Source organism: Miniopterus schreibersii (assembly GCF_964146895.1).
Source record: "Miniopterus schreibersii genome assembly, chromosome: 6".
Classification (NCBI taxonomy): Eukaryota; Metazoa; Chordata; class Mammalia; order Chiroptera; family Miniopteridae; genus Miniopterus; species Miniopterus schreibersii.
Genome location: NC_138107.1, coordinates 90,899,794 through 90,913,579, shown reverse-complemented (window position 1 = coordinate 90,913,579; position 13,786 = coordinate 90,899,794). Strand labels below are relative to the sequence as shown.

At 58.8% G+C, this 13,786-nt stretch overlaps 1 protein-coding gene across 1 annotated transcript in view; it reads right to left on the bottom strand.

Annotated features, from left to right (window-relative positions):
- The window catches only part of FAM120B (family with sequence similarity 120 member B), a 30,737-nt gene extending 30,541 nt beyond the window's left edge, over positions 1–196 (bottom strand). The window contains exon 1 of the mRNA XM_081141594.1: positions 113–196. The gene's annotated coding sequence lies outside the window, so the exon portion shown is untranslated. The remainder of the gene's footprint in view (positions 1–112) is intronic.
- Between the last annotated feature and the right edge of the window lie 13,590 nt (positions 197–13,786).

The window sequence follows — 13,786 nt, the reverse complement described above, 5'->3', positions numbered from 1 at the left end:
CGGGCCCGCCGGGCTCACGGCAGGGGCGGCCGCGCAGAGCCGCGCGCAGCAGGGCGCCGAGGCCGAGGGGGAGGGCGGCGCCGCACGGCAACAGCCCCAGGCCCGGCCCTACCCAGAGACGCGCCAGCGCAGCCGAGACCAGCCCCGCGCCCTCGGTCCCGCCGCAGCCGCTCGCGCACTTCCGCTTCCGCTCGACAGGCTTCCGCTCGAGGGACCGCCCCGTGCGAGGGGCGGGGCCGACGCGGCGAGGGAGCGAGGTACGCAGGCGCGGCGCCCGTTGCCTAGGAAACCGCGCTGTGCGACAGAGGTCGGCATGGGCGGCCCCGGCTTTCCGCCGGTGGCTCGCGCCTCTGGGCGCTGGGTCCGCAGCCAGAGGCCGCGAGGAGCGGGGGCGGGTGGGGTCCCTGACGCCGAGGTGCGGCGGGGACGCGGCGGGGCTGGGGGCGGGAAGCGGGGGAGTCGGTGCCCGCGGCGGTCCCCCGGGCGAGCGGGCCCCGCCCCGCCGCGCGTCGTCTCGGGCCGAGTGGGCGCTCGCCGCGTCTCCGCCTCCTTTCCCCTCGGGGCGAGCGCGTGGGCCGGCGGTCAGGCGGCCTCGGAGTCCCGCTCAGGCCCGCTCTCCGCTGCTCCCGGGAGCGTCCTGGCGGCCGAGCGCCGGCACCGGCCTCCCTCGCTGCGGAGAGCGACCCGCGCGTCCCGGGAACGCGGCCCGGCCGGAGGCTGCGGCGCGGGGAACCCGCCTGTCGCTCGGGGAGCATCCCGAGGGCGGTGCCCACCTGCGGGCGTCTCAGCGAGCGCACGGGGCTCTCCCGGCACTTTTTCTAAGTGGAATAAACCCGCAGGCCAAGCTCGGCGCCTGCTCCGGGTGGGTCCCGCCAAGAGAGGCCGTGAGACGGGCCGTCCTAAGGCGCGCTGCGCGGTCGGGGAGAGGCGAGGTTCAGGAAGAGGCAGAGCCCAGCGTGGGCTGCGGGAAGCGAGTGGGCGCTGGGAGCGGGCGCTGGGCGCTGGGCGCGGGAGCTGGGCGCTGGGCGCGGGAGCTGGGCGCTGGGAGCGGGAGCTGGGCGCGGGAGCTGGGCGCTGGGAGTGAGAGCGGGCGCTGGGCGCGGGAGCTGGGCGCTGGGCGCGGGAGCTGGGCGCGGGAGCTGGGCGCTGGGAGCGGGAGCTGGGCGCTGGGAGTGAGAGCGGGCGCTGGGCGCGGGAGCTGGGCGCTGGGCGCGGGAGCTGGGCGCGGGAGCTGGGCGCTGGGAGCAGGAGCTGGGCGCTGGGAGCGGGAGCTGGGCGCTGGGAGTGAGAGCGGGTGCTGGGAGCGGGAGCTGGGCGCTGGGAGCGGGAGCTGGGCGCTGGGAGCGGGAGCTGGGCGCTGGGAGTGAGAGCGGGTGCTGGGAGTGGGTGCTGGGAGCGGGAGCTGGGCGCTGGGAGCGGGAGTGGGCGCTGGGAGTGGGTGCTGGGAGCGGGAGCTGGGCGCTGGGAGTGAGAGCAGGCGCTGGGAGTGAGAGCGGGCGCTGGGAGTGGGCGCTGGGAGCGGGAGCTGGGCGCTGGGAGTGGGAGTGGGCGCTGGGAGTGGGCACTGGGCCTACACCGGGGACGAGATGGCCCAGAGCCGAGAGGACAGCGGCAGCAGCAAGCCCAGGACGAGGGGCAGGGCCGGGCGCAGGCTGCCCGGGGCCCGCATGCCTCACGGGGTCCTCCCGTCCTGGGTCCTCGCCGACCTCCCAGAGCTTCCAGAAAACCTTCCTGCCGCCGCCTAAACGCACACAGATGACCAAGGCTCCGCAGACACGAGGTCGACAGAAAAAAATGGAAAAACAAACTAGAAGAAGAAAGAAGTGTTGTAAAAAGGTAGTCTGAAGGTGATGTTACACTTGGAAGGCAAAGGTACATAAAAGAACAGAGAAAAAGGACGAGCTCTTGAAAATTCAGAAAGCAACAATTTAAATGTAAAAAGTGGTCGCCCGGCGGTGCGAGGCTCAGCCATTGACCGTGGACCTGGGATCCAGGAGATGGGGGTTCGATTCCTGGTCAGGGCACATGCCCGGGTTGTGGGCTCCATCAGTGACTCTCTCATCATTGATGTTTCTCTCTCTCTCCCTCTCCTTTCCTTTCTCTGAAATCAATAAAGATATATTAAATAAATGTAAAAATTGGTAAAAAAAAAAAATTGATCACTCAGTAAAAACAAGACATGGAAAAAAGAAAACATAAGAAAAGTAGAAGATTAAGAAGTTCAACATGTGAAAATAGCGATTACAGGGGAGAGAGCAGAGAAACTGACATGACTCAAGAAATAATTCAGGGACTCCCAGGTCTGGAGGCTGTTCTCATACTGAGGGCATCACACGCCCCGCAGGATAGACCCAGAGAGGTCCACTCCAAGGCTCGTCATCGCGAAACTTCAGTGATAAAGGAAAGATCCTAGAAAGTTCCCATAAGGAAAAATAAACGGGCCACATTGAAGGTATTGGAAATCAGAAAGGCACGGAAATTCTCAACAGAATCAGGAAGCTAAAAGTCAATGGAGCAGTTACCTCAAAGTTCTGAAGAAATTAATCCTAACATGGAGTTCTCTCAGTGAAAAAGTTAATTAGTTAACACAGTGTATGCGGGAAACGTATTTATACATTTTACGTTGACTGGTAGTAGAGCGCGATAAAAACTACCCGCAAACTGTGTTAAATGTGAGGGTAGAGTGAAGATATTTTCAGATATGCAGCTTGAAAATATCTACCAAGTGCTTCATTTCAGAAACATGCTGGAGGAGGTTTTTCTCCGAAACTAAGAAGTCAAGAAGCAGGAATACTTAGGACCTGGTGAGTGGGAATCCAGTGTTGGGCAGGGATGGTCCCAGGATGCAGGTTGAGGACCACCTGGACTGGAGCAGAAGACCCTGGGGACACATCTCCAGGAAAGGTGTGACCCACCAAATGCTCGATATGTTTGAATGTTTTAAAGGATCTGTAGAGTTAAGTGACAAGTGGTAGAATAGACACAGCATGTGCTCAGCCATGAAGGGTGGTCACACGATTTCAGTAGGCAAACACTGAGTGGCAACTTAGTCAACAGGACGATGGAGCTGTTTTTGAGAATGGGAGGCGACCTTATATGTATTCATAAACATCTGTGTTGAGGGAGCCAAAGTTTTGCCACCCTAAAATATGCTTTTTGGGATATTGATTTTAAGCTGTTTATTAAGAAACAAAAGACTCAGAAAGAACCTTTGACCCTTCCCTCAGCTGCCGAAAGGAATCCAGGCAGAAAAACCTGCTGGAAGGAAGAGACATCCCCTCAGCACCCTAATATAAACAACGTGGGGACAGGGAGGGACTAGCAGAGCCTGGTGGCTGAGCTGCCCTCAGTGCCCCATTGTTCCTGGTGGCCCCAAAGAATTTGGTTACCACATGTTTGTTCTTTCTACCTGTGAATTACCTGCTTTCCCTTTGAAATCCCACACCCCTGCCGCCTCCTCTGTCCAAAATGGCAAATAACCCTCAACTGCCCAGTGTGTCTTTGGGTCTCATATTCTCACAGCACCTTCGCATGTCATCCATAACAAGATTTGGATGTTTCCTCCTCGTGTTAACCCATCTCATGCTAACTTGACTATTAGCCCAGCTAGAAAGACTTAGAAGGTGGGAGGACAGTGATTTTCCTTTGGCCCCCACAGTGTCTAGGAAATGGGGGTGGAGGAAGAGTTAAATCCTCACCTGTTGGGTTAGGATGTCCACAGACAGTACACAGGACTGAAAAAGAAGGACATCACATCAGAAACTTGAGAGTTGAACGTAGAGGAAGGAATTTGGAGTGGGAATATGTGGTGTGGGAAATTGCCATTTTTTCTTACCAATCTAGAAATACTGTTTGAATTTTATAATCTATAAGCATATTAATCTGATAAAAGGAACGTTTTAAATGTAAGTTTTAAAAACTGGTTAACTAGTACGAGTGGTTGTAAGTGGAACAATTGTTACTGAAACCCAAGTCTAAATTCTAAAGGCTTTTTAATTTTTTTATAATTCTATAATACACTACAGTGAAGGAGAGGAAAAGCCAAAGATTACTTGCATATCTCTTTCCTGAGAGACTAAAAGAAAAGTTGTACGTAGAAATCTATGTAACGAGAAAAAAAATTAGGTGTGATCACTCACATCTCCCCACACGCAGGCACTTCCCTGGGCCCTGTTGCACACATCAGCTTTACCAGTTGGGGGAGAACCTAAAAATGGGATGAAGAACTTATGTAACAGAGGAAACCAGGGAAGGCAAGAAAGGGAAGGAAAAAGACAAACTGTAGATTGAAAGTAGGGAGAAGCTGGGAACTGAGGGACAGTAACGTGTTGACGAGAAAGACCGAAAAAAAAGAAATGTAGAGAAAGAAGTGAACTGGGGAAGGAAGGATTCAGGACAGGCTTCTTTAGGTAACAGACTGACCCTTTCAGTAGCCTTCAAGGTTTATTTGGAATTAGCGTTCATTTTATTTGAATGCTGGACTGAAATTCTTTGAATGCAACAACCACATGGACCCTAGATTTCATTTAAATACTAGTTCACCATCCAAAAATTGGGGGAGAAAAAAGGCACAACCATGAAAACACACTGACTTCTCTACATGGTGGATCCACGCTAAATATGACTGAAGTGTTTTACTGCTGATAAAAAGCGTCACATAGAACATGTCCCTCTTCCTCTGAGAGTCATCCTATGTCCCTGTGGCTTCTGGGCCCTGCAGGCATGATGGGTGGGAGTGAGCAATGTCTGAGCCCGAAAGCCACAAGTGTAGAGCAGAGAGGAGGGCACCCCCCGCCCCCCGTGCCCTGACAACGTGGTGGAGCTGAAGTTAACTAAGACCACTCTACCTCCTAATTCTATGAGTTCTAGGAGACAATGTCTTTTTATCATCTTACTTGAATGCTAAACTTAATTTCTCTAATAATTAAGACTATTATATTAGGGTCTTCTGTTTCTTGCACCTGAAAGTCTGTTTCTGCTTCTGTCCATGAAGGAATAATTCCTCCAGAACTGGTTCTCCCACACTAAACAACTAGGAAACTAGACAAAATATATGATTTTAGTATTTTCAGACAACAGACACAGAAAGTGAAGGGTGGGGATTCTCGAAAGGAGGGAAACTGAGATGAACTCACGACTGCCCTGATTTCTGCCTAGGTCAGCAGAGAAAGTCAGTGAAACAAAAGGCTGGTTCTTTGATAAGATCAATGAAACTGATAAACCTGCAGCAATATTGATCATGATAAAAACAGAGATGACAGGATTACCCAGACTAACCATGGGAGATGGTATCTCAGCTTTACTTGTCTAAGGCTTAAAAGGAGACTGAGCAACTTCAGTGGAGATGGAGAAATCCCTTGAATCTTACAAAACCTGATCAAAGAAGAAATAAAAAATCTGAGTAACCCTATATTTATTAAACCCTATATTTATTTATTATACTGAATTTGCAGGTAAAAAGTTTTCAACAAAGAAAACTCCAGACACAGTTGGACTCACTGGTGAATTCTCTCAAGCATTCAAAGAAGACAGTCCTACGGAAAGAGCAGGGCTACTTCTGTGCTCTTTGTATAATTTATACAGTGGTGGAAAGTGTTACCCAGCAGGGCTTGCTGCTCTGCCTGTGGAAGCCAATGCTGGGGCATTGGCTTTTGAGCGAAGAAAGGAGGCGAGGCTCAAATCTGTCTCCTGGACCCAGGGTTGAAGGCAAGATTTAGGGGGTTTTCAGCACCGATCTTCCTGGACAGTGGACCTTGGCTTTGAAAGGGTTCTGGTGTTCCGGTTCTGGTCATGGCCCAGACCTTCGATTCTTCAGAGATGTTACTTGTGTGGCGGGGTAAACTTTGTTTCTGGGTTTTGTTAGAGACAGGATAGGACCCGTGTGAGCTGGTCCTGCACTTACAACAGCAGTTGCGGTTTCTTCTGGGGCCTCCAGCCCCCATGACCAGTGAGTGAGTGAATGAACAAATGAGTCCAAGAAGTGGCCGCCTCACTGCCATGCGCCAGGGGCAGCTGGGTCTGACTGTAGCCCCAGCTGTGAAGGGTGATTGCCATAAGCCAATCCTGGTTTTCCCATTTGCTGGGCTGTGGTTGGTTCAGCAGTGGCCTATGACTCAGTTCTAGCCACTGAGAAACTCTTTTGCTGGGCCCTTAAGAACCTGAAAACAGCTACATTTCTTGCCTTAATTAACCTACTACTGTTAATAGGAACAGTTCAAAAACAAAAACAAATGATAGTTTGTGATTGTTCCTAAAAAATCCAGACTCACCAACCATGCTCCTGCTTACCTAACAGCCCCATGCATACACCTTGAAAGCACTTAACAATTAGTTATTAGTGGTGATGACTGAGAAACAGTTCCCTGCCCTGTTCCCAGTTTCCCAAAAGAAAATAGCATTTTGAAAACAAATCTTGATGGTGAGCCATTGCTGTCCCCACTCTGTGTCCCCTGGGAGGTGGTGGAGGGGCGGGAGGGGTAAGACTAGGTATTGAGAAGGGAGAAAACTGTGGACAGCAAGGAATGCAGCGCTGGAAAGTAGGTCTTGCACTTGGAGATTAAGAAATTGTGTGGATTGGAAGGTGAAAAACATTTGCCTAAGTGTGTCCCCTCTTTTTTCTCCAATACTTAGGCTGTTTATGGGGGTCCCTTTCTCTCCAGCCCATTTACTGGAGCAGGGCTTTGCAAAGCCGGTCTCCTAGCAGCGAATGCAGAAGGCCCATTCATATTACAATGGGCGGAGAGGAAAGAAAGAGCGTGGTTTGTTTAAACTGCCTCTGTCTTCATTCACAGCCTGATGTCCGTCCGCATTGTGACACCCACAATGGCACTAAAGGACTCATTGTGGCTGAAAACAAATCAAAACAGAATAAGGGATGCTAAGATAAAAGAGTCGTGCAACAAAATTGCTAAAAAAATCTAAGTCTTACATCTGAGATTTATGTTACCTTTTGGCTGTGTGGCCTATTGACCGGTGTTTATAAAAACCTGGAGAGTTTAATAAACAAAGAGATAAATGGGAACGTTATGTACATTTTTAAAGGCCTCACACGCAAGGGATGGGTCTGCCCGGTTGCTCTGGAAGCTGTTTAATAATTATCATTTTTTGTTTGCACAACATTTGGGGAGCCACGCTCAGCACTTTGTGTGTATTTTCCCGAAAAACATGCCCGGGCTCTGCCCATGTGGCCCGGCAGCGCCCCCGCCGCCCCCGCCCCGCCCCCGTCAGATGTTGCGGGACCCACGCCCGGTCCAGCAGGCAACAGGTGGGAGGTTGAATAGCTTCACACGTTTTCGGGAGAGGGGGTGGGGAGGCAGAAAGGGGAGGGCGGGAGGGCAGGCTTCTGGGAGCCGATTTAAGGATTAGATCAGATGTTATTGCTGGTGAAAAATTAAACAGCCCGGTGCTCTGGGGAGCGCAGATTAATATATTTAGTGGCTGCGCACAAAGGCCGCTCATTGTGGCCGCGTCTGAATGCCTGTGAATGGGATGGAGCATATGCAGCCTGTCACCGCAGGTGCCCACATCTGTTCTCCCGGGCAGATGCTCGCAGAAAGGGGGAGGCGGCGGCCGGGAGGACAGCGCGGTCCGAGGCCCCGCCTCCCGGGCTCCGGGGTCCCGCCGGGGTCCGCGGGGAGGGCGGGTCGGGGCGCCGCGCGGGGCGAGCGCAGGGGGCGCGCCGTCTCCGGGGCGACTGCGCCGCGGAGCCCGGGGCGCCGGGCCGGGTGATTGACGGGCCGCCCGGGGACCGGCGACAGGTGCCCGCGACCTCCCGGGTGGGGCGCGTCCCCGAGAGCGAGGCTCGGGAAAGGCCTGCGCGCGTCGCCCTTCCCCTTCCCCCACCATTGTCTCCAGTCCCAGGCCTCGGGTCTCCAGGGCCAAGCTCTGGGGCAGGGGACCCGCCCGTGCGTCTCGGGGTCGGGCCGGGGTCCCGGGGCGCACAAGGCCCCGCCGTCCACTCGCGGGCCCGCGGGCCGGGCGCAGCCGCCCCGGAGGTCGCCGTGGGCCGGCGCGGGAGTGGAGCCGCCTAAGGCGGACGGGTCCGCGGGGCGCCGCCAGCGCCCCGCGGTGGTCCGCGGCGGGTCCCAGCCAAACTGGCCCCTCCCCGCCCCGCGGAGGCGCGGCTCCGAGCGAGCGTCCCGCCCGGCACCGCCCCCGCCTCCGGGAAGCCCTCCGGAGTGCCGCACCCCAGGGTCTTGGGGTACGGCAGCCTCCACCTGAGGCCCCGCGGGCCCCGCGCGTTCCGCCGGGACGGTCCGAGGGCGGTGGGGGCGGGGCGGGAGCGCGGCGGAGCAGCTGCGCGGTCATCTGATCCCGGACAAAGGCGCGCCCGCCGGGGCCCGGGCCAGGTAAACACGCGCTTTGTCATGGAGATGGGCGCGCAGCCCCGAGCAGATGATCCGCGGATTCAGGGAGAGGCCGCCGCCGCCGAGGAGACGGGGGGGGGGCGGGGGGGGCGAGGAGCCGCGGGGACGCGGGGAAAGGAGGGGACGCGGGAAGCGGAGTGGGTGCGGGAGGGGCGGCGCGGGGGGGGCGGCGCGGGAGGAGGGGCCGCGCGGTCCCGCCGGGCGCCCGAGCCACGCGACCCGCCCTTTCTCATGCAAATGCGCACATGCCTCTGCACCGCGCCGGCCGGGCGGCTGCGCCCGCGCGCCGCGCCCGCACGCCCGACCCGCCGCGTGGGGCCCGCGTCCCTGCCTCCCTCGCGCCGCTGCCGGTCCCTAGAAAAAGGGGAGGTTGTGAAACGCCGCGACCCTGCTCCACGGGAGTCAGGGCCACGGTCTCGCTCGCGGGGCCCGCGCTGGGAGGGAACAGGCTCGGGAGACGCTGTCCGGGCGGTTCGCTTTCCGGGGCCTCCGTCTCGCCAGCCCAGCCCCCCGCCCCCAAAACCCGCGGGCGGGGCGTCCCTCCCTGCAGGGCTGGTCCCGGGGGGCTGAGCTGTTTGACCTGGGGGGGCGCAGCCTCCGGCGTCTAGATCTGCCCCCTCCGTCCGCTGTGGATGGATGAATGAACGGCTCAGGGCAGCGATTGTCCACCTTTTTCATCCCATGGCACATAAACTAATTGTTAAAATTCTGAGGCACACCAAAAAATATATTTTTTGCTGATCTGACCAAAAAGGCATGGTTTCGATTCATTCACACCAGGCGGCTATTGTGTTGGCGGTTGTCATTTTTGAATTTGACAATCTAAGGGACCAGAGGTCAGCGCCCTGGCTAAACAGCCAGGCATTGCATGTTTTAAGAATTCTCACAGCACCGGCTGAAAGTCGCTGGCTCAGATTAGAAGGTATCTTCAGCTAGTGAGATCCAGACATGACCCACGTGTAAACACGTCTAAATACATTCGGGTCAGTGTGTCCTGTAAATGTGCTTGTGCTGGGGGACTTGGTCCTTTAAAAGAAGGGAGGAAACATCCATGACATCTACAGGCACATACAGCTTCACCCACAGAAGCCTGCAGGAGCTTCCTGTGGGCGCAGCAGGCAGGCCGGTCCCGCTGCTGAGCTGCCGGCAGGAGAGGCAGCAAAGGCTGTGCTGGGGGAGATGTGATACTAATACTGATTAATAAACACGCTGGGGCTCCTTCCCCCTCCTCCTTCAAGTTCGCTGGCATGTTTGATCAACACCCGGTTTGCTTCCTGGAAGTTTTTAATTTTGTTCTGAACAAGGACCCTAATTCTTTGGACCCTCTCTGTTGGGTATACAGTGTTCAGCTGGTCTGTGAAAACACAAACCCCACTCAAGTCTCCAGACTTGTTTACACAGAAAACTGAACCTGTGGCTGGCTTGGAGTCTGAAGCCCGTTCTGGGCATTGTTTATTGCAATCTGCCCAGGCCCTCCCCCTCCCCCAACCACCACGCACCCACCTTGAGACAAGGTCCTTTCTTTGGGTGAAAGGGGGCTTGACACGAGATTGGGTGACCGCAGTGGCAGGTCTCACTCACAGCCGAGTGTGTGCACATTTCATTCGATAAAGTGGCCTAATGGTTGGTAAAATAATTGGGGTCTCCAGCAAACAGGGAACTCAGCTGTGGTGGTTGTGCCACGGTTCTGCCTAGCCACGGGTCGTCCAGGCTGTGAGCTCGGTGTGTCTGGCGAGAACAAGCCACCACCGGGCGGCAAGCCCCTCTCCACTCCTGCGTCTGATGTATTGGGTGTCTCCTCAGCCCTAATGAGCCTCACTTTGTACAGTGAATTTGCTGAGACATCAAAAAGTATTTAAAAGAAAGTTTCCTGCTTTTCCCTAATGAGCAAGGTGAGGATTTATGGTGTGTGGGGAGGGGATCTGGCTGTGAGGGCCAAGTCGGAGCAAGTCTATTTAACATGCTGTAGCTTAAGCTCCCTCCCGCATTCGGGGGTTCAGAGCGCTGAGGTGCGGGAGTATAGAGACATGCAGTTGGGGAGTGAAAAAACGCCATTTGGTTCGGAGCAGATGGCTGGCTAGGGGGCTGATGGCGTCTAAAGGCGTGTCATCCCCCTTCAGCCTGAATCCCTAAGGGCTCCCCTTGTCTTCCCAATCAATGAAAATTAAAGTGCAAAGAAAGGGTGAATAGTTGGACCTCGAGTCTCTCCTTTGTTCATCTCAGCTACTGGTGTGCAGGAGTTAAACTACAACAGGCTCCCATAGAAACACCGAAGTTAAACAGTCCCCTCAGCTCAGCCTCGAGAGGGAGAGGGGGCAGCCCACGTGGAGTGGGAGAGGGGGCAGGGGCAGGGGGAGGGAAGGAAGAAAGGAGAGGACGGCGCGGGGGAAGGAGAAAGGCTGTTCTGCTTGATTTCCCCAACACAGAATCGCGTGGCATAAATTAAGCTGGAAAAGAATGAAGGCTTTGGGCAGGATTCTGATGGATTTTACGATGCCTTTCAGCTCCGCTTTGCCGCTGTAATCGAGAAATCTGTGCCATGTCAATTTAACAAATACTTTATACTGAGGGGGGTTTGTTAAAGATTTGGGGCAAGTCTTTTCCCCCCAAGGTTTAAGCCCTTGCGCGTGGAACTTTTTATTTCCAGTTTTCTAAACAGACATTCAAATGAGCCTGTTTCCCACTTCCATTTTCTAATTAAAAGGTTCCTGATATTTCATTTCTTACTGAATCGACTCCCAGTCTGAGCGGCACAGAGCATTTAGAGTTCACATTCCTCCCTCTTCTGTCCCGCTCCCCATCTCCCTCCCTCTCTCTCCCCATCTCGCCCTCCCCCCCCCCCCCCCAGTTTCCACGCTGCGGGGAGCAGAGTCCTCAGAAATTAGCTTTCAGAGGAAACATGGATGCGATATAAAAAGGATGCTGACACTAGGTGGCAAGATTAAATTAGGATTGGCCAGCTGGCGGGGTGGGGAGTCCCGGCCGCGCCGTGGGCCAGGCTGGGAGCGCGGCACCGTCCCGGCGCAGCAGCTTTTGAAGCTCCCATTTGTTTGCAACCAAACAGTCGGGGGTCTGGGGGGGCCCAAGCCCGCCCTTCTCACCTCAGCCTTAGACGCTACTTCCGATTAATGTTTTGCTTCTCTGAGGAGGCAGCAGTGGGAAAACCGCAGTGTGTGTGTGGGGGGGTCCCGAAACTTTGCCGGCATTCGGGAGCCACGGAACCAGGGCTCGGGTTACCCAGGAGGGACCGGCGTGGCCGTGGCCGGGTGGTTTTACGTGGCCGCGTGCGGTCGTTTCACTGTTTACTCGATGCTGTGTGATCTTGGGTCCGCTGCAGTGAAAGCCCGTTTTGCGGGGACGGTGCGGGCCCCACGGGCAGGGCGGCGGCACGCCTGCAGCGAGGCCGCCGGCTGCTGTCCGCGGGACCCCGGCTCCGACAGCTCAGCCCTCGGGCTGACGGAGCCCTTCAGGAGGGCGTGCGGGGGAGGAGGCGGAGCAGTGGCGGGAGAGACCTCGGGGCGCGCCGGGCACGGAGCGGGGCGCCCGGGCAGGAGCTGGCGCCCGGAGCCCGCGAGCGCGAGCGCGGTTTAGGTAATTCATTGTGTGCTGCGTGCGCTCCCGGCCTCCCGACAGACTCATTTCCCTTTTAAAAAATGAAAACAAAAGTTCTAGTGTCCGAGGGACGTGTAAAACCCTAATAAGGTGATGGCTGTGTGAAGGTCGGGGCGGGGGCCGGGCGGGGTCCCCGAGCATGTGCCGGACTTTGTTGCAGAGGCCGCGGCGCGCGCGGAGGGGAGCTCGCCGCCCGCATTGTGCGCGGAGCAGGTGCGGTCTGCATTTCCATACAGCTGAGCGCACAAAGAGCCACTGATTCGGGCTCGCACAATAACAGGCTGCCGTAATGACAGCCACGCGAGCGACACACACCAAACTCACTTTCTACCGGCGGAGGGAGGCCGAGAGGGAAATGCCCCGAGAGCGGCCGGGGACCGGGGGCGGGGCGGCGGCGGAGGGTCGCGCGGGGAGGGCGCGCGTGCACCGGGGCGGGAGGGGCGGCGGCGGAAGCGCCAGCATCGCCCGGCTGGGGGCGCGCCACGCGGACCCCGCGCCCCCGGCGGCCGCCCCGACCCCCGGGCCCCCGGGGGCACGGACCTCGCCCCGGCCTCGACCCCGCACGCAAAGTCCGGGTCCTCGGCCGGGAGGCGGGTGGGCGTCAGACCTTCCCAACTTCTCCAAACGGCCGATGCGCGCTCGCCCCCTGCCCGCCGCTGGCGCGCGCCCCTGCCCCCGGAGCCCCGGCCCCTCTCCCGGAGACGCCGCCTTCGGAAGGGGCCGCGGGCAGCAGGCGGCCCGCCGGGAACCCGCCTCCTACTCCGCTCCCCTCCCGCCCCGAGGCCCGGCCGCGGCCGCGCGGGGGCACCGTGGGCGGGCGCCGCGGCCGGGACGGTCCCCGCAGCCGCGTCCCGCGCCCGAGCCCGGCTGCGCCGCCCCGCGTGTCCCCGTGGGCTCGGGCCCGGCCGGGGAGGCAGCGCCGCGACCGGCGGGATCCCCGCGCGGACGCCCCGCAGGATGTAAATGAGCGCGCGGGGCCCGGGGCGGCGCAGGCCGCGTCTCGCAGCCCGCTGACCACTGGGCGCGCGGGGAGGCGGGCGGAGCGCGGCTCCTTTGTGGCGGCCCCGCGCGCGGGGGGCTGCTCATTTGCATCTCATTAGCCATGCGGGCGGCCGGCGCGATATAAGGGCGCGGCGCCGGCGGAGCCAGACCCGAGGCGCGCACCCGCGGGACCGCGGCGCAGCCCTGCCCGCGCCGAGCCCTCCGCGCCCGCCCCGCTCCGCGCGCGTGGCCTCGGATGGCCCTGGCCGGGCTCCTGGGGACGACGCGAGTCTCTGCGGCCGCCCGCGCGGCCCCGGCGGCCCCGGCTGCCCCCGGAGCGCCCGCCGCCGAGTGACCGCCGGCCCCGGACTGTCGCCGCGCCCGTGGACTCGCCGAGCGCCTCTCGCTGGGCCGAGCCCCGCGGTTCCTGGGGAACTGAGCCGCCTCCCGGACGCCTTCTCCCTCCCTCCCTCTCTCCCTTTTCCTGCGGAGACGCTTAAGACGAAAGCAGGAAGCAGGGGACCCTTCCCCACGCGTGGGCTGAAGCCAGAGGAGGAAACCGAAACTTGCTGCTGCGGGAGCGAGCTCTCCGAGCGGGCCCTGCTCCGCGCGCATCCCCGGCCGCCGAGGGCGCCCCAGGGAGCTCGGCCCGACCGAGCCGGCCGGCCCCAAGCGGAGGGAGGGAGAGCCGGCCGCCCTGCCCACGCCGCGCGGAGGGAGGGAGAGCCGGCCGCCCTGCCCACGCCGCCCGGCGCGCCCTCGGCCCCTCGCCTCCCCGGCCGCCGCCGTAGGGACAGGACCGGCGGGACGCGGGGGCGCGAGCGCGC